At 58.7% G+C, this 17,754-nt stretch overlaps 1 protein-coding gene across 5 annotated transcripts in view; it reads left to right on the plus strand.

Annotated features, from left to right (window-relative positions):
• Nucleotides 1-17,754, plus strand: part of LOC144933962 (xylosyl- and glucuronyltransferase LARGE1-like) — a 128,530-nt gene that overhangs the window by 82,793 nt on the left and 27,983 nt on the right. The window contains exon 1 of one of the 5 annotated variants that reach the window (XM_078859340.1): nt 11,536-11,735. The exons of the other annotated variants lie outside the window; for them this stretch is intronic. The gene's annotated coding sequence lies outside the window, so the exon portion shown is untranslated. Of the gene's footprint in view, nt 1-11,535; nt 11,736-17,754 lie in introns of those variants that run through there. 5 annotated transcript variants of the gene reach the window in all.

The raw sequence follows: 17,754 nt of genomic DNA on the forward strand, positions 1-17,754 counted from the left end.
ATGGAACGGAGGTTGCATGTGCAGGGAAGGCAGGAGTGGCTCGGTGAAAGCCGGGCGCTTGGGTCGTGTTCGCTGGGCCAAGGGCAGCTGCTGGGCCTGATTTCCGCCCAGCTCCACTCTGCTGTACTTTGCCCCTGAGCCGCTCACTCTCCCCTGCGCAGGGCGAGGTGAGAAGGAACAACAAATGGCAGCCGTGAGTTGTGATGACTTCACACCAACTGCCCCATCGCACTGAGCCGGGGTTTAATTTCTAACTGAATACTCTCCGTGTCGTTGGTAGACTGGAGAAGGTGGCACGTGGTTAACAATAGCCACAGACTCATCAAGAGAGGGGATATACTGAATGTGGTGTGCCGGGTGCGAAATATTTCCGGGTTACCGGCCCGAACAGACTCGGCTGAAATGAAGCCCCCTGGTCGACACGAATTGGCATCTCACGAACGCACGAAGCGTCCACGGAGATCGGAGAGGTTGGGGCCGCAAGCGAACCCAGCAGCGAGAAGCAGCTCCGCCCTCTCATGACGCAGGCATGCCCTCGCGGTTGGCACGGCCTCTGTTGGCATGGGTTAGCACGGCCCCCCCTGCAACCCGAGCACAGGTGGTGGAGGGGACGTGAAAGGGGCCTCCCGCAATTGTGCTGCTGCCAGCGACCTCGTCCGTGTCGGGGCCCCGCGCCAGGCGCAGCCACTCGGACGCGGCGCTTGAAGAACGCTCCCTTGAAGAGCGCTCCCTTCTCGGAGAGGAGCGGGAGGCGCGGGCAAGCCGGCAGGGGATTAGCCCGCGCCACGGCCACGTGCCGGCGCGGGGCGAGCGTGTCCACTTCGTATCGAGTGCACTTGGCATGGGACGAGTGACTCGACGGACACCGCCCGACGTGAGAGTAGCTGCCGCGCCGGAGGAGATCTCCGCCTCTGAGTGGCCGTGGCGCGGTCACTGTGGACCTTGCATGCGGCCCAGACACCCCCAACGCGCTGAGCTACACCTAAGACCCGACTCCCACAATGTTTTGGACTAAATCCTGGTTGGGGGTGGGGTGGGGGGTGGCGTCCACGTTCCCCTCCCTTTAACAAGGCGCCATGATCACTGATTTTGCTGACCATGGATAATTGTATAATAATAATACGTTCGTTGTATATAGCGTCATTTATGCTAATTGCATGCCATAAAGTTGTACGCTGAATTATATATGAGGGCCAACTCCTATTTATAGCAACCCTAAGAAAGTAAAAAATGAATGAACGAATTAAGAAATGCCATGGAAACAAAACGGCACAAGAAAAGTGATCCCAGCAGGAGCGCACGTTCAGCAGGCACAGTGCTCGGTCAATAGCCAGGAGCTTTGAGGACGAACCTCGCGGCGGATCCGATCCATAATCTGACAAAGATCCACCGGGATCCATCGGCCAGTTGGACTCCCCCGTCTCGCACAGTGTCGCCTTGCTAAGTGGCCCCGTCTGCCCGCTTGTTGTGGGAAAACTAAATGGGCTTTCCTGTAAATATTTACTTTGGCTCCGGTTCCCTCGACCCTCGGACACCCGGGGGAGCTGCTGGCCACGGAGCACGAGAGCGATAATGCGCAGCCTTCAATTACAATGTTTTAAACAGCGTCCCACGGGTCTGCGTGGGTGTATGTTTTGTATGGAGCGGTGGGACAGTGATTAGCGCACTGCGCACCGAACCCAGCGAACCGAGTTAGATCCCCAGCCACGGCCAACACCTGTGTCGATTATCTGAACTGCTTCTGGGCCTTCCCCTAGGCCGACTCAGCCTTAAATCAGTAACTGGTGCAATTGATAAAACATCAGCACTGGGAAGACAAAGGGGGCCAGGAATTGTTTTGGCCACGCCACTCCCCCCTGCCCCATTCCGGCCTTAGTAGGTGCTCACAGCATTTTACTTTGTATGCCTGCAGAGGCATCGTAGTCTTTGTTGCGTGTGATTGTGTGTGAGCGTGACTCAAGCCCACGGGCGCGGGTGGGTTATCGGGTGGCACGGCGGGGTAAGTGGGAGTGAGAGGAGGGGCGGTTGTGTGTCGGTGAGGGGCTGGAATTACCGCGAGGTGCATGACTAAACGAGGGCCCATGGGAGCGTGGTTTTGTATTCGCAGATGCAGCAGATCAGGCGAGCTGTGGCGACCTAGCAAGCCACGAACCACGCGCGAAGCTTTTAGCCAGGTTACGACTCCGCGGGTATCTTACAAATAAAACGACTCTCGAAAACCGTCGCCGTGCAACTCCGCCGCAACGAAGGCGATCTGGGCGCGGCATTAGTGATGGCTCGGTGAGGGAGGGTATGGACCCACGAGACGGCCTGAAAATTAATCGCGACTGCCTCAATATTCCACGAGGGCCGCCTGGCAAGTCAGGCGAGGAGACGCATTCCGATTGCCGCCCAGCTCTCCGCCTGCGTCTCGCTCCGCGTCCTCAAGATCGTCGGAGAGCCGCTCCAGAGCGCAGCCGCGAAGCGCCACGCGGCGCCGTACAGATTGCCCAAATGTTTGAGAAGCCTGCCGCAGTGTTTGCGTTGCTCCTCGACTGCCGACGCCTTGTTTAGAGACTAAACTTAGCACCATTCCCGTCGCCGCGACCCCCCTCGGTTGGCTCGGCGGTTCCGAGCGCTGAGCGGGCACCCCTGGGAGACCCGGGTTCAAACCCAGACACCCAGCCGTCTGTGCGCAGACCAGAGGTCACGACAAGGAATTTTTTGATCTAGCTCTTTAATATCTGCTTCCGTCGTCCAGGTGAGCGGCGCTTGGAGTGAACGAGGCCGCGTGTTTGATCGCTGCGCGGGCCGAGAACGGGAGTCTCCGCCGCGCGCCCGGGATGATGGAACCGAAACGGATTAAATAAAAAAAACTCATTAAAAACCCACGACACATCTTTACACGGTATTTCTATAATTGCACACGGAGTCCAAGGATGAGCATCGCTACTCAGCAAGACTTATAAGTGCCAAAGTGTTCACTTCCAAGTTGGGTCGGGATGTGAAATGAAATCCTGAAAGCATCGCGCCAGCGAGAGAGATGTAATTACCCGGGCCTAACAGAAGCTTTTCAAGGACAAGAATGTGGAGGAGGGAGCGGCGCGAGTTTATTATCACGCGTGGCATGGACGAGCGGGGGTAGCACGTTCGCAGCTCGTTGCAGAGAAATTCGCGGTTCTATTCCAAGCGGCCGCCCTGGTCAAACCCTGCGGGAGGATTTACCATCAAACAACGTTTACGCCGACGCCTGCCCTCGACAGTGAACGTTCAAGATCTCGCGACAAAGAGGGAGCCATTGCGTGCACGGTCAAATAACCATTACGGACCCACACGGTGGTCGAGGGCCCTCATCCAGCAGTGGATTGACAACGAGGACATGGCTCTCCCCGTGAGGAGTGCACGGACTGCGAGCGAATCACCGATCGCGCAGATATTAGCCAATCAAAAAAGGGGGCGTTCCACATGAGGCTTTAGTCACCAATGGGATTACTCGGTCCATGGATCGCTTGCCAATGAATCGACACGGCGATTAACCCTCGATGCATCGATATTCCAGCGTGGCTTGTCGGAACGCCTCTGAGCAGAATCGATAGACTCCTCGAATAGGGTTTCGCAAGACCATAATAACATGGGCAGATCGCTGATCCCTGGTGTCATCGTCCGAGGTCGACGTCCGAATCGCCTCTCCGCGTTGTTGCGCTGCTTTGGGAGCGACTCTGGCACCGCGACCGCGTGCGTGGTCGAGCGTGCTCCCTGACACCCCCCCCCGTCTCCATCGATCACCCGTCGCATTGACCATCGTTAACATTCTGCAGTGGTCGGAGTAATAACGATAAATTACATTTGTAAAGTGGCTCATTTCGTTCGTAGACCCCATTGTGTGCCCTGTATGGAAATCAGAAACGAAACAGAACCAGCTGGAGAAACGGCCGGAACTCGGAGCTCATGGCCAGTTTGAAGTGGTGAGTTTTGAAGACGGACTTAAATATATCCGACGACTCCGATTGTCTTCTTATCGCAAAGGCGAAGCGTTCCAAAGCTTGGCAGCTGCGCTGGTGAAAATAAATCCCGATCAGACCAGGAAATGAGCCTTGACCTACGGAGTACTTAGAAGGCGATCCGAGGATATCTGGGACCGCGTTGGACAGTGGCCACGGATCAGTCGCTGGAGATATCGCGGGGATAACGCACCGAGTGCTACCGTGTAGGTCAGAAGCGCAGGGTCGCCTGTCACTCCAGGGCCGTGTCAGTCAAGGGGACGGGGGAGAGGGGGGGTGTTTGACCATACTTCACCGCCGATGGACAGTGCTGGTTGGTGAAGGTGGGGCGAGCGGACAGTGTAATGTTCGCCACTCAAGTGAACGGCGGCTAGAAGTCAAAGTCAAGTCACCGGGTTCCCTGCGTCACCAGTCTCTGGGACGCCGCTCCTGAGTCGCTTGCTGTCGCCGCGTGTCGCTTTGCATGTGCGGCACCGTGGTGCGTCTGGCGCGTGTGCTCTGTGCGAGTGGGGTCCCCTAAGACCCAGGCGTCCCTTGAGCAGTAGACGTCTCCTGCTCTCGGCCGACTCTCAGCCGGTTACAGACACTTCGTGCGGACGTTGACCTGCTGGCTGCACCGAGGCTGGTCGCTCTGGTCGTGTCCACCCCGCGGCGTGACTGTGGACACACCAACTGGTCTCGTCCCAGCACTGCCCCGGCAGTGCACGGTATTGGCTGGTGGTACACGAGGTGGTAGTTCCGCTACTTGCTGGCGCTACAACAGTCTGCGCGGTTGTTTAATAATCTCCGCGCTTGTGCATGCAGCGCTCGTTTGCGTTGGGCCATTAATTTGTTAGAATATTCATTTCTGTTTCTGTTTACTGCGTTCTTTAGTCTTCGTTCAATTCGCGGCTCATTTGCATATTTTAATTGCGGGGTGTGTGATGCCCCCAGCCGCTGGGGGTGGGGTGGGGTGGGTGGGTGGGGTGGGGTGGGATGTTCTCTGCACCCCCCCCCCCTCTTCAGGAACAACTCTGGTGTACGCTGCAGCAGGGGGGCCGGGCGCACCCTCCCCACTGATGGCCACCACGAGTGCCCCCCCCTCCCACGCCTGTTAAGAGGCAGCTCCTCGTGGTAGCTGTGGAATCACCGCAGTTCACGTTGATGAGGCCTTTACACGTTTCTGCTGAGGGCCCTCCAATGGGCTCGCACCACCACTGGTGGGGCCCCTGAGAGACTCTGATAGGTGGAGCCCCTGTGGGTGGAGCTCCTGTAGGTGGAGCCCCTGTGGGTGGAGCTCCTGTAGGTGGAGCTCCTGTGGGTGAAGCCCCTGTAGGTGGAGCCCCTGTCGGTGGAGCTCCTGTAGGTGGAGCCCCTGGGGAGATCGCGAGGGGGCCGGTGGGGTGAGCGGAGGCGACGTCGTTCATTCGACGCGGGGTCCACTCCGTGCCCGACTCCGCGCGTGGTCTGCAGACTCGGAATCGGTGGCAATTATCGAGCAGCTGATGAGCCGCCCCTAACGACGAGGGGTTTGTTGATTTACTAATCGCGGCGGCGCTGAATATTAAATCCTGCCCCCCCCTGGAATGAGCAACGCTCCCTTCCAACGGTGCCTTTAAAGCAGACTTAGCCGTCCATCCCATCGTTTAGCTCATTAAAGAAAGGCCAAGTAATGTTTTTGGTGAATTAGCGTCGACCGTAGGTAATCAGCCTGTGACCAAATCCACCCGGGATTTGCCCCCGTCTTGCCAGACCTCCGAAGAGTTGCCCCGGATCTCCAAGCCTGGGTCGCAGCCTATAGCGCCTGCTGCTGCTGCTGCGGAGGCGACATTGTGAGCAGTCGATTGGGCGGCACAGCATAGATCCACTCCTTTCATCACGAGGCACTAAAACCAGCGCGTGGAGAGCGCCCTCATCCAGCAGTGGATTGGCCACGGGGCTGTGCCCGTGCACCGCCACTCGACTCGCTTGGAGCCGCCGCGCGACTTCGGATCTCGCGCACAGCCTCGGCAGCGCCCGTGGCTGCCGGGGGTCCATTGTTTAAGATGTCAATTACGGGCTCGCGCGGGCTGCATCATTCACTCATTTAGCGCGTCAACGATGGACAAAGACGTCTGTCTGCTGCGCAATTCGTCTTGTCAAAGATCGACCACCGCCCCGCCTCCCACAGGCGCCTCGCAGCGACTCGCGACTCGTCTAGCGCACAGCGAAGGGAGCTCCGCTGGAGGCGGCAGGTGTCCGGTGACAGCAGGCGACGCAAGGTGGATTCTCGTTGAGGAACGCGATCGCGTTGGTCACTTTTGTCGGCGATTTAAACAAGTTGGGACCACTCAAGGTAGACGTCATCTCAGCTGCGAACCAACAAGGCGAACGTTTCACTTGGGTCCATGTGCGATGTGCCGGGGTTGGTCTTTCAGATCAAACGCCCATTACTGAATGCATCTCGCGATGTATCGAATGCGCACGCTGACATCACATCAATAATCGCGGATTATTTATTGACAATGTTACACTTGGGGGGGGGAGGGGTCGCGGGAGGTGGTGAGAAACGTCTCAAAGTGGTCTGTGACGTACAAGAGACGTTGGAAGGGGGGAGGCAACTTCCCCGTTGCCCCCCCCCCCTGTCTCTCTCCTGGTGGGGCAGACTTGGCGGCCCCGTGCGGCCGCCCGCGTGGGGCCGTCTCCTCGCTAAGAGGGGGGGGGGGGGGCGGCTTCGCGATTTGGACGCTCGCTTGGGACCGTCTGGCGGACGGAGCGCCGGTCGAGACAAGCGGAGGCGCGCGCTCCTCAAGGCGGATTGACAACGCGAGCGCTGGGACGGCGCTCATCCGGGGAGAAGACGGCGCGTCGTGGCTGCGGGACTCGTGCGGCTGCGCTCGTTTTGCAGACAAATGTGACGATGTCTGTCGCTGGCTCTCCGCCCTGACTATGACTCTGATGTATTCCTCTGTACGGCTCTGTATTGAGTTCTACACTTTTCAAACCAGTTTTATTGCGTGCTGTGATTAGATGAAATCCGTCACGTGTGGCTTACTTTAAATAATACTAATTGATCGTATTAACAGAGAATAGCGTGACGACACAAGAGATCGATGCGTGTGTGAGTGGCACTACTTGAGTATATTTGCACAAGACAGCGGAGATTGGAAACAAAAAACTAAATGGTGATGAGGACACCTACGCCCCGAGTGGGGAGCTCGTTCTGGGCTGCTCCCGCGAAGCGGTGCAGGGTGTCAGCAGTGGCCAGTTACAACATCCTGTTGGTGGCACGTGGTCGAATATACATGACGACACAATGTGATCGCAACGCGGTCGGGAGCGGTGGCGCAGTGGTTAGCGCCCTGCACCCGTGAACCCGGAGACCTGCTGAAAGAACCCCACTTCGTTTCTGAGCGCGAGTTCTCTCAAATTGGCCCAGCAACGGTGGCGCTGGACACGAGGAGACGAAGCGAAGGCTTCGGGCCCCAAGCGGCTCAAGGGGGCGCAGCACCATGAACAACAATAGGGGGTGAACCAACACTCATCTGTAACTCAGATGCTTATTAAACATAAAAAGCTCGTAATTGCAATCCCCCGGCCAAAAGTAATATTCGTTGTAATAATCCCTTCGCCGTAATGATTCCGCGCACGTGACGCTCCCCAGTGGGCGAGCAGCCACCACCACTGTGGCTCAGGTGCCTTGGCCTGGCTCCGCTAGCCTTGGGGGCACTCCCCACTGAATCCAATCCTGGTAACGAGACCCCCGCCCCGCGAGGGATGCTCCGGACCGCTGGGGCCGCCAACCCTGGCGGCCCGTGGGCCCTGCGGCTGGCCCTGGTGACCTCGCGGGCCCCGCTTGCGCGGCCTTGAATGGAGACCCACCGCGCGCTTTGTTTCGCAAATTGAGGTTCGCGCGCGGGGCCCCCGGGTCACGCGCCGCGCCGCCGCTCATCTGTATGCCGGATGATGTGCGGCTCGCGTCGGGAGGAGGAGGAGGATGCAGAGGAGAGGGGAGAAGAGGAGGGAGAGGAGCAGCGGTGGTTGTTGAACCAAGAGGAGCGCAGGAGAGAATGATGCAGAGGAGAGGGAGGGAGAGGAGGGTGGAGAGGAGAGACGGAATAGAAGATGATGAGTGAGAGGTTGAGGATGTAGAGAGCACGTGGGGACTTGAGCGCAGCTGCTGTCTGTTTGCGTAGGGACAGTGGTGGCTATAACAACACACGATGGGAACGCGTTCACTCATCCCTTTGTGTGTGTGGATAAGAAGCCGAGGTACATGTAAGCCGGGCGTGGTGCTGGCCACCCGCCCCCCCCCCTCGTGCCGTGCCGCCTTCACAGTTGCTCGCTGAGAGAACTTGCTCCAGCAGCCGCGTCAAGGCTATAGGGGGGCGGACCGTCGTTATTGTGTGTGGCGCGTATAGTGGGTGGGTGTGTGTTTGCCTGCTGTTGTTTTGTACGTGTACTGTGTGTTCAGTGAGTGTGGTGTATGTGTGTGGGTATCGTGAACAGTCGTGCAGAGTGGTGTGTGAGTGCAGAGTGGGTGGGGGTCTGAGTGCAGAGTGAATGAGGGTAGTGTGAGTGGTGAGTGCAGAGTGAGTGGTGAGAGTGTGGGGGTGAGTGGTGAGTGAGTGGTGAGAGTGTGGGGGTGAGTGGTAAGTGAGTGGTGAGAGTGTGGGGGTGAGTGGTGAGTGAGTGGTGAGAGCGTGGGGGTGAGTGGTGAGTGAGTGGTGAGAGTGTGGGCGTGAGTGCTGTGAGTGGAAGTCGCTCTGCGTGGTGGGGCTCGTGCTCTCGCCGTACAGTGCGACCCCCACCACCAGCCCCCCACTGCTCCACTCCCATGGGCACCACCCCCAGCCGCAGCTGTCGCGCGTGTTGTGTGCAGGCGGTGCAACTGCGACAGTCATTGAAGAGGGCGTGTAGCTCACGCGTTGTGTCGCTCGCAGATTCTGCTCGAAGACCCTCTGATTCCACACCTGCATCCCGAATACACCTGCAACAATCACAACGACACCATCACAACAACAATCACAACCCTCCGTCTCCGTAGCGACAAAAAACTGGCCAATCGTGGGGCCCTCTTTAGTGCGAGGCTCGGGGCAAATCTCCCTCCCGTCAGGGCAGGGGTCAGGGTTTAACCCGTGCTAGCTTATAACTGTGTCCGCGTGCCGCTTCAATCCTGTCAACATGTACTGGTTAACCGCGCGTTGGTTTAACCCTGGAGCCCTCAATTACCGAAGGCACCTTCCACGGCACTGTTGACTCGTCTCCAGCTGTGTGCACATTATCATCATCACCAGTGCGCCACCATCATCATTATCACCAGCGCGCCATCACCAGCGCGCCAGCTGCGTGTGCCTGCTGGCTCGGCGTGGCACCGCGTGGCACCACGTGGCACCCACAGTTCATTGACACATCGGTGGTTGTCTGAACGCGGAAACTCAATCGCAAGAATTGCCGTCGTCTCAGCGGTGTCAGGTTTTCCCGCAGAGGACCGCGAGGGATATGTGTGTACCTCTTGAGAATGAAGATGAACGTGTTTAGATCGAGTGGATGTCTCTGTGCGGGCCGCTGCTGGCGTCGCGAGCTGTGGACTGGCGCCTGCCGGGCTCGCCAGTTTCCCTGCGTGCGGGTGCAGCGGCGCACAGGCCGCTTAGTTCATCACGGCAATTATAAATTCCCCTTCGGAGATCGGAGCGTGATGCAGACAGAGAGAGAGAGAGACAGGGCCGTGCCGATAGCAAATGTAATCTCAATACGCTCCTCGGTATTAAACACGTGGATTTGGCGATTGTAACCGTCTGCGATTTGGATGAAACTCGCCCGTCACGCGTGGCTCATTCCCACTGACACCTCATTCCGCGCGTTATCCTCAACGCGTTCATTCCACGCAGTATCGTAATGAGAGCGCACTCGACTTTCCCTGTTTGCAAGCACAGTACCCGTTTTTAAAGTAGGAATAATTTTCTGTATCCCGGGATTTTGCAAACGGCATTCATCCGCGAGTGGACGCCGCTCAGTTTTTGGAGCGCATTGACCTGGGGACCCGCCGCTCCGCTTGAGGAGTCGAGCCGTGGCGTGAACTGGGACCACGGTGACTGCTGCTCCTGTCAATGACGATGTCCGACCTTTCTCTAGGAGACCTTCAGTTCAGTCCCTGAAGAAGCCTCCTGCACGTAAACCGAATCGTCGGACGTAGTTCCAAACAACACGCGGCACGACTGGGAGACGCAGCCACATCGAGCTGTGCTCACGAGTGAATGCAATTATGTTGTTGATGTGAATACAATTCTGTTGTTGCTGTGAATGCAATTCTGTTGTTGCTGTGAATGCAATTCTGTTGTTGCTGTGAATGCAATTCTGTTGTTGTGAATGCAATTCTGTTGTTGCTGTGAATGCAATTCTGTTGTTGCTGTGAATGCAATTCTGTTGTTGTGAATGCAATTCTGTTGTTGCTGTGAATGCAATTTTGTTGTTGCTGTGAACGCCATTCTGTTGTTGCTGTGAATGCCATTCTGTTGTTGCTATGAATGCAATTCTGTTGTTACTGTGAATGCAATTCTGTTGTTGTGAATGCAATTCTGTTGTTACTGTGAATGCAATTCTGTTGTTGCTGTGAATGCTATTCTGTTGTTGCTGCGATGGTAGCACTACCAATGTCGAGGTCCGCTGGCCACAAGATGATCAGAAGTAGCGGTGGTTGCCTTGCTGAGGCCACAGAGGTCTCGTGGCTTCGGGAACCGGAGTGATTGACTCGGTAAATCTGACGCATGTTTTACTTATAATCTGGAGCCAGGGGTCGGGTGATGTCAATAGCGGGGAGGGAGGGGGGGCGAGGGCTTTGAACGTCACAGCCCTCACCTTCGCCGCCCCTTTCGCAGAAGCGAAAAAGACACGGCACTGAGAAGAGAAGCAATGATGATGATGATAACCCCGGCGGTTCTCTCCCCGTGTGTGACGGTGCCGGGGCTCCCAGTCCCCGAACCTCGACCCCCTCCGCCCTCGCGCGGCGGAGCTGTGAAATAACGAGGCGGTTGTGTGGGCCGAGGCCGCTGTGGGGGAGATGGCTCGTGGTGTTTGTGTGGGCGGTGTCCCGCACGTGCTCTCGTTGTTGAGACGTTTCGAGTTCCCTTTTGGCTCCCACAACATCGATGCGTTTGTCGACTCAGATGGTCTCCCTGAGCAGCAGCCACAGCCAGATATCCTGCCTCCCTCTGCCCCTTGCCCATCGCCTCACTTCCTGCTCCCCTGTCTGCTCCTCTCTCGCTGCTCGTGTAATGACGCCCGCCTCTCTCCCTGCCTCCCCTGCCCTTCTTACTTCTGACTCCTTGCCCTCCTTACCCCCCTTCCTCACTGGCCACGACGCTGCCTCCCTGCCTCGGTAGTCAAGGCTGCCTCGGTAGTCAAGGCTGCCTCGGGTGTCCCCCTGCGTGTGGCGTCGCGGGGCGGTGGGCGCAGCGTCTGGCTCTGAGCCGATGGAGCAGGATGAGAAGAAGGGGACGCGCCTCTCCTCTCCCTGCATACCTGAGCGGACGGGGGGCGGGACCGCGGGATGGGGGAGGGGTGGGGGGGAACAAGGTGCGGCTCAGGAATGCGCGTGACCCCCTGCCGAGCTTTGACTCCGCGCCACTTTCGTTCGCACGCAGCCGGGAAGCAGCGCGGTTTACAGTGTGGCGCGGCGGGCAGCAGGTGGTACGTGGGGCTAGTCAGTTCGCGGTCCACGACTCGTCGCCATCATCATCATCATCAGGAGCTGTCCCTGCACCGCCAGCACCACCAGCAGCCCCGGCAGCCCCGCAGGTCAGTCACCGTCTCGCCCGCTCTTTCGAACGTTCGCCCCGGGGCACAGCGGGTTGGCTTCACCGTTTGTTTAACGCGGGCGGCGGTGTGGGACGAGGGCAGCGAGTGGGGTCCGCGCCGCGAGCTCAGGGGGGGTCAAGCCTTGGCTATTTATAACCGACGGAGCGCCCCGTGCTGGAGGAGCGGTGGCGCAGTGATGAACCCATCGAGCTACGAACCCGGCGACCTTCGTAGTTTGATTCCCGGCCACGCCAAGTGTGAGTGGTGAGCGACACCGGGACTGGAGCTGGACGCACTCCGCGGTCGCCTCGCCCTGAAACGTGTTCCTGGTGCGATCTCAAACTATATCAGTACTGGCTCGACAAAGGTGGCCACACGTGGTTCTGACCACATCACCCGCGTGAGTGTAGAACCTGCCGTGACAGGTGCTCGCTGACACCCAGCGCCCAACAACCTGGATGGATAGAGGGGGTGGGGGAGTCTTCCTTCCCACCCTGTACCAATCCGTACTGACCCAGCGTGCTGAAGTTTGGTGGACAATCCTGACGACAGACACCGCACGTTGCGGTGTATGGATGGGATCTTCGTCCTGTGTGTGCAGGAGGAGTCGTGCCTCGGCAGCTCGCCCCTTCCCCGGGGAGAAGAGCCTCGGGTTGATTCCCGGCCCGAGCGCCTGTGTGTGGATTGTTCTCCCCCCCTTTTCCAAAGGTTTCCTCTGGGTTCTCCGGTTTCCTCCCATAGCTAAACCCCATACAATCTAACCTGTTTGGGCCCTCTTGAAAAGCAGCCTTGAGACTCGGTGAGGCTTGCCTGGATAAACAAGCGTAATAAGTCACGCGGCAGCCGAGATGGAGATAGGTCGAGGTTGAGTGACCTCTGCTGGCCACGGCTGTGTTTGTCGGATAATGCAGAATTCGTGTCGTGAACCCCCTCGGTGAGAGGGCGAGGGGGGGGGTTAACTCAGGAGGCGCGTGAAACCCACAGCCAGCGGGCAGTCAGCCACAGCCGGCGCCAATAATTGTCCAGACTCTCTGGTCCTATGTGGTTTGGATGTTCGTTCCCTCCAGAGTTACTCATAGTGTGTGTCCGTCTCCGCCGCCGCTGTTGTTGTTGAGAGCAGCGTGGGGCGCTGTCGCGAGCACGTGGTAACCCACACTGCCTGTGAGGCGTTGTAGAGACCACGTGGTGCCCACACTGCCCGTGGGGCGTTGTAGAGACCACGTGGTACCCACACTGCCGTGGGGCGTTGTGGAGACCACGTGGTACCCACACTGCCCGTGGGGGGTTGTAGAGACCACGTGGTACCCACACTGCCCGTGGGGCGTTGTGGAGACCACGTAGTACCCACACTGCCCGTGGGGCGCTGCCACGTTGTGACGGTCAGCACTCAGCAGCGCAGTGTTACAAGACGCAGAGTGCAGTTTTGTGGGGAGGTCAACATCGATTGTCCTATGTCTAGACTCACCCCCGCCACATGAGCGTGGAATGTCTATCACTGGCTCAGGGCTGTAAACAGGATTTAGCAGAGCCTCAATGCGCGTTTGAGCAGAACCCCGCATTGGTTGTGTTGACAATTGTAGATTAACCGTAGACTAAAGGCATCCTAACACTGACTGTCGTGGCTAGCGCGCCCCACTCTCACCGGCCTGGCTCTGGACTGTGACGGACAAGGCTCGGGCCGTGAGCCGGGAGCCCCCGGCGGGCGCTGCCCGTGGCAGTCGCTGCCCATAGCAGTCCCCCGGCGGGTGCTGCCCGTAGCTCGGAGAAGCGAACTCGCGGCCTCAAGAGCCGCCGCCGCTGCTGCTGCCTGTCCGGGTGGCGGACAGAGAGGATTGAGGGTTGTCCACGGCGATGGTTTGTGGACGAAGGGGCTCGCGCGCTCGCGGTTACAGCGATCCCCGCACTGATCCCCGCGCGCGGGGTGGGGATGGCGTCTCGCCGGAGTGGGGAGCGCTGCGGGCGGTGCCCATTTGCCTACTCGGGGTAATTGTGACTTGGGGTGAGTGTGACTCGGGGTCATTGTGACTGTCGGGTTTACGCGGCGCGTGTTTTTCTGTTCACGCGGAGAGCTCGACAACTGGCCGTGTCTCTGCTTTCCACGCGTTTCTGTCTCTCTGGGTGTTTGTCTCCCCCGCCCCCCTCCCCCCAAAAAAACCTCCCCGCGGCTCGATCTCCCCGTGTCTCTGCTCACATCTCCCTGTTTCTATGGATATCAGCTCCTCTAGTTTCTGGTGAGATCCCGTGCACGTGTGGCTCTGCACGTGTGGCTCTGCACGTGTGGCTGTGCACGTGTGGCTCTGCACGCCAACTCTGTGCACACAAAGGTGTGAGCGGTGTCTCGTGCTCGGCAGGTGGCAGGGTGACCTAAGAGGTCAGGGGTCACAGGTGTGTGGGCTGGTGATGGCCATGAGCATGGTCCGTGGCAGCAGATTTGACAGCTACTTCCGAGATCCCTGGCAGTGACCTTATTCACACGCTGGGGGGGGGCAGAACTTTGCCCCATCCTCTGCTCCAGGGACATGTGCATTGCATGGCAGTCAACCCACTTTTTTAAAATTCTCAAACGCTGGGAGTTTTTACCAAATGTAGTGAAAACTCAAACCCGACTCACTACACGTGAGAACCCGATTTAGTGATTGGCAGCTGATACCCGGATTCGAACCCAGGCTCTGAGCGGTGCTGGCTCGTTGACTCCACCGAGCCAGCGGGCTCCTTTTGGGTGGGAATTCTGACAGAAGCCGGCAGCCGCCACGGCGACCCCTCAGTGCGAGTCATCGGCCGTGGAGGCAAACAGCCACGTGGTGCTGTTCCCTGCACCGGCATCCTGCTGCTGCTGCTGCAGCTGCTCTGCTCAATCACGTGAGCCTCGCTCTGGCTTCGTGAGCCACCGGACAACCCGGCGGGGCGGTGGTGGCGACCCCGCGCTTTGGAGGCACGGGTTGGTGGATCCCACAGAGATTTGTGAAACTCCCAAAGCCCACGCGAACCCATCGCGTCTTGCCCTTCCCGTGTCCCATGGGTCTCGCACGCCGCAGGGGAGGGGGGAGGCATGCGATGACTGCGTACGGCATGCACGGCGCGGGCCGAGGTGTTGATAGCGAGAGACGAGGCGCGAGACGGTGCGATTAGAGCAGAGCGGACCGGGAAGGGAAACTGATGATGAGTCGATGATGTGTAGTATGAAGTGGATTAAAGAAAGAGTGGAGAGATCAGGAAGACGATGAGGGGAGAAGGGGAGAGAAAGACAGAGCAGCAGCAGCAGGAGAGGCGATGAGGAGTGGGGTCAGAGGAGTGTGTACAGAGTGGGGGGGGGCTGTAATTTGAGCCATGACACCACGTGCTCTCACGACACCACGTGCTCTTCAATGTCCGTTGTGCGGTGAGCGCGGCGCTTCGGTCATTTCCGACAACTTGGCCGGGCACCGACGCCGCGGTAAAATCTCAGTGGCAGACGAAGCCCAAATGCCTCTCCGGCAGCGTCCATGAGCCCCCCCTCCATCCCCTCCGTCTCAGCGGCGACAACGCGGCCGCTTCCGCGTGGGACTTGGCGGATGGCGTTGCATGCGCGCGCGCCATTGAGTGCGTTTGACCCCCGGGTTATTGGCGTTGTAATCTCGGGGGAGACCGCGGGCCGCGCTGTGTTTAGGAGGTCGGGCAATTTAATTTGTTTGCTCCCATCGCTCTTGGGCCGAGCGTAACGGCCAATTTCCAACCCTCCGTCCCCGGGGCCTCGCCTCTGAAAGTCCGCGGCGCACCCCGCCTCGTCCGCACGAGGAGGGCGGCCCGGCGACGAGGCATCGGCAGCACGACCCGTGCCTCTCGCGGTGGGCGCTGTCACCTGCCGCTCACCTCTCCCCACCGCCTACTCGTCGTGACTGTGAACCGATGTTTTTCTCGCGTCTCCTCGTTTCCCCATCTCGTTTGTATCGTTCCTCTTGCTCCGTCTCGCAGTCGTTTCCACCCAACTCCATTTACTTCGGAACGAGAAGCGAGCGATTGCCAATCGCGCACACATTTGGACAAATCGTAAGCGGTCAATCGTCGCGTGCACAAAGCACAACGTGTGCGTAACTATTCTAGACGACCACTGAAAGCGTCGCCCGGACGGCCGAGCCGGTCCCGGGCGATCGACGCTGGCTCAGCCGTCCGCCGTGAGCCTTGGCGTGAGGGGGGGCGGCTGGAAGCCTGGGGTCTGGGCGAGACGGAGAGAGCCTCGAGCCGTCTCGTGGTGCCGGGAGCCCCCCACCGGGACCTGGCGGCAGCCGCCACGCAGCTGCCGCCCGCTTCACGGAGCCCTCCCTGTCGGGCCCGGGTCGCCGAGCACGACGCGCAGTCGCCATGGCAACCGAGGGCCTTACATTGTCTGCTTCCCGAGGGATCAAAATATAAAAAATAAAGCAAATTAATTCTCGCTGCGCCATGCTCCCTGGGGCCGAGCGTTGAAGCGTGATTCGCCGGGCCACCGCGGCTCGGCACTGGGCAGCAAGGGGCAGGCCGGGGCAGCGTTCTGATTCGCTTGGCGTTTGAAAAGTAGCGGACAGATCGTCACGTTTGTGCATCGAGTCTGCGAAGTCGACCACACGAGTTGCTTAGTGTACCAGTAACCTTGTTTACTATCGCTGCACTTGTGGAACCAGGCAAGTCTCACCGAGTCTCAAGACTCTTTTCAGGAGTTTCCTGCCAAGTTGTCGCAGTCGGGGGCGATGTTGCCGGGCCGCGAGCGGTCGCCGGCTCTCTGACCACCGTTCAGATTTTCCTGCAACCTTTTCGATTCGGCGCAAATGCTCGCGGAATGCGCGACAGGCATCTCGCACGTCAGGGCCGGAGGAGGAACGGCCGTGGGGGAGTCACGTGTCGCTTTTAGGCGCGTGATGAACAACGCCTCCGCGTGCGTAAAAGTGATCGATACCCGCGGCGGTCCTGTCCGCTCCTCCTCACTCCGCCGTTCCCCTTCTCCCCTTCTCACGACGGCGACGATGCCGAGTAGCGCGGCGGAACGCGACGCGGGCGCTGACGCGCGGCCCGTGGCCCGCACCTCGCAGGCCGCCGCGATGGAGACGAATTAACGAGATGGGCCGGCTGCCCCCTTTGGCTCCGCACGCTCTCTCGGGGCAACGTTCACCGCCACCGTCTGCGAGTAATTGAATCACGCCCCCCCTCCCCACGCTCTCCTCCACCCCGGAAACTCCCACCGGACTACTCGGCCTATGGAACGGTCTCCATGAGTCCAGCGACCAAGGGGAAGACCTGGGAGCAGATGGTGGGAGGCTGTCAGGGCAGATCTATGCGTTTCTGCACGAGTCTATGGGTCTCCGTGTGAGTGTGTATCTCTGTGTGAGTCTATGGATCTCTGTGTTAGTCTATGTATCTCTGTGTGAGTCTATGGATCTCTGTGTGAGTCTATGTATCTCTGTGTGAGACTATGAATCTCTGTGTGAGACTATGCATCTCTGTGTGAGTATGGGTCGCTTTGAGTAAGACGATGGATCTCTGTGTGAGACTATGGATATCTGTGTGAGTTGCAGCCGTTACGTCCGCAAATTTGCGCGCATTATAAATCGCATTATTATTATTATTATGAGTATGGGTCTCTTTGAGTGAGACGATGGATCTCTGTGTGAGTATGGGTCTCTTGGAGTGTAAGAGCAGATCGTGAGAGACTGCCAGGGCAAACATTGGAGATTAGAAAGAGGTTAATAGCTCATCGGATTATTCCAGTATAAATAAAGATTCTGATTCTGTTCGTGGCATGAACAGTTGCAGCCACGATGCCATTTTCATTTTGACCTTGGAACACCCTGCGGAGACTACACGGGGGTTCTGTACCTTTGTCTCCGCTGCGAGCTGCGTCCAAGATTAGACAGAGCCGAGCGTCTCGTCGGATGAGCGTCACGGCGTCGCGACCGCTCCCGCGGGGGGGAGGGGGGGAGCTCTGTGTGCGGCGAGCGGAGTGCCGCCTGTAACCTGTGACCTGTAACCTGTGACCTGTGAACTGTGACCTGTAAACTGTGATTTGGGG

Source organism: Lampetra fluviatilis, chromosome 8 (genome assembly GCF_964198595.1).
Source record: "Lampetra fluviatilis chromosome 8, kcLamFluv1.1, whole genome shotgun sequence".
Classification (NCBI taxonomy): domain Eukaryota; kingdom Metazoa; phylum Chordata; class Hyperoartia; order Petromyzontiformes; family Petromyzontidae; genus Lampetra; species Lampetra fluviatilis.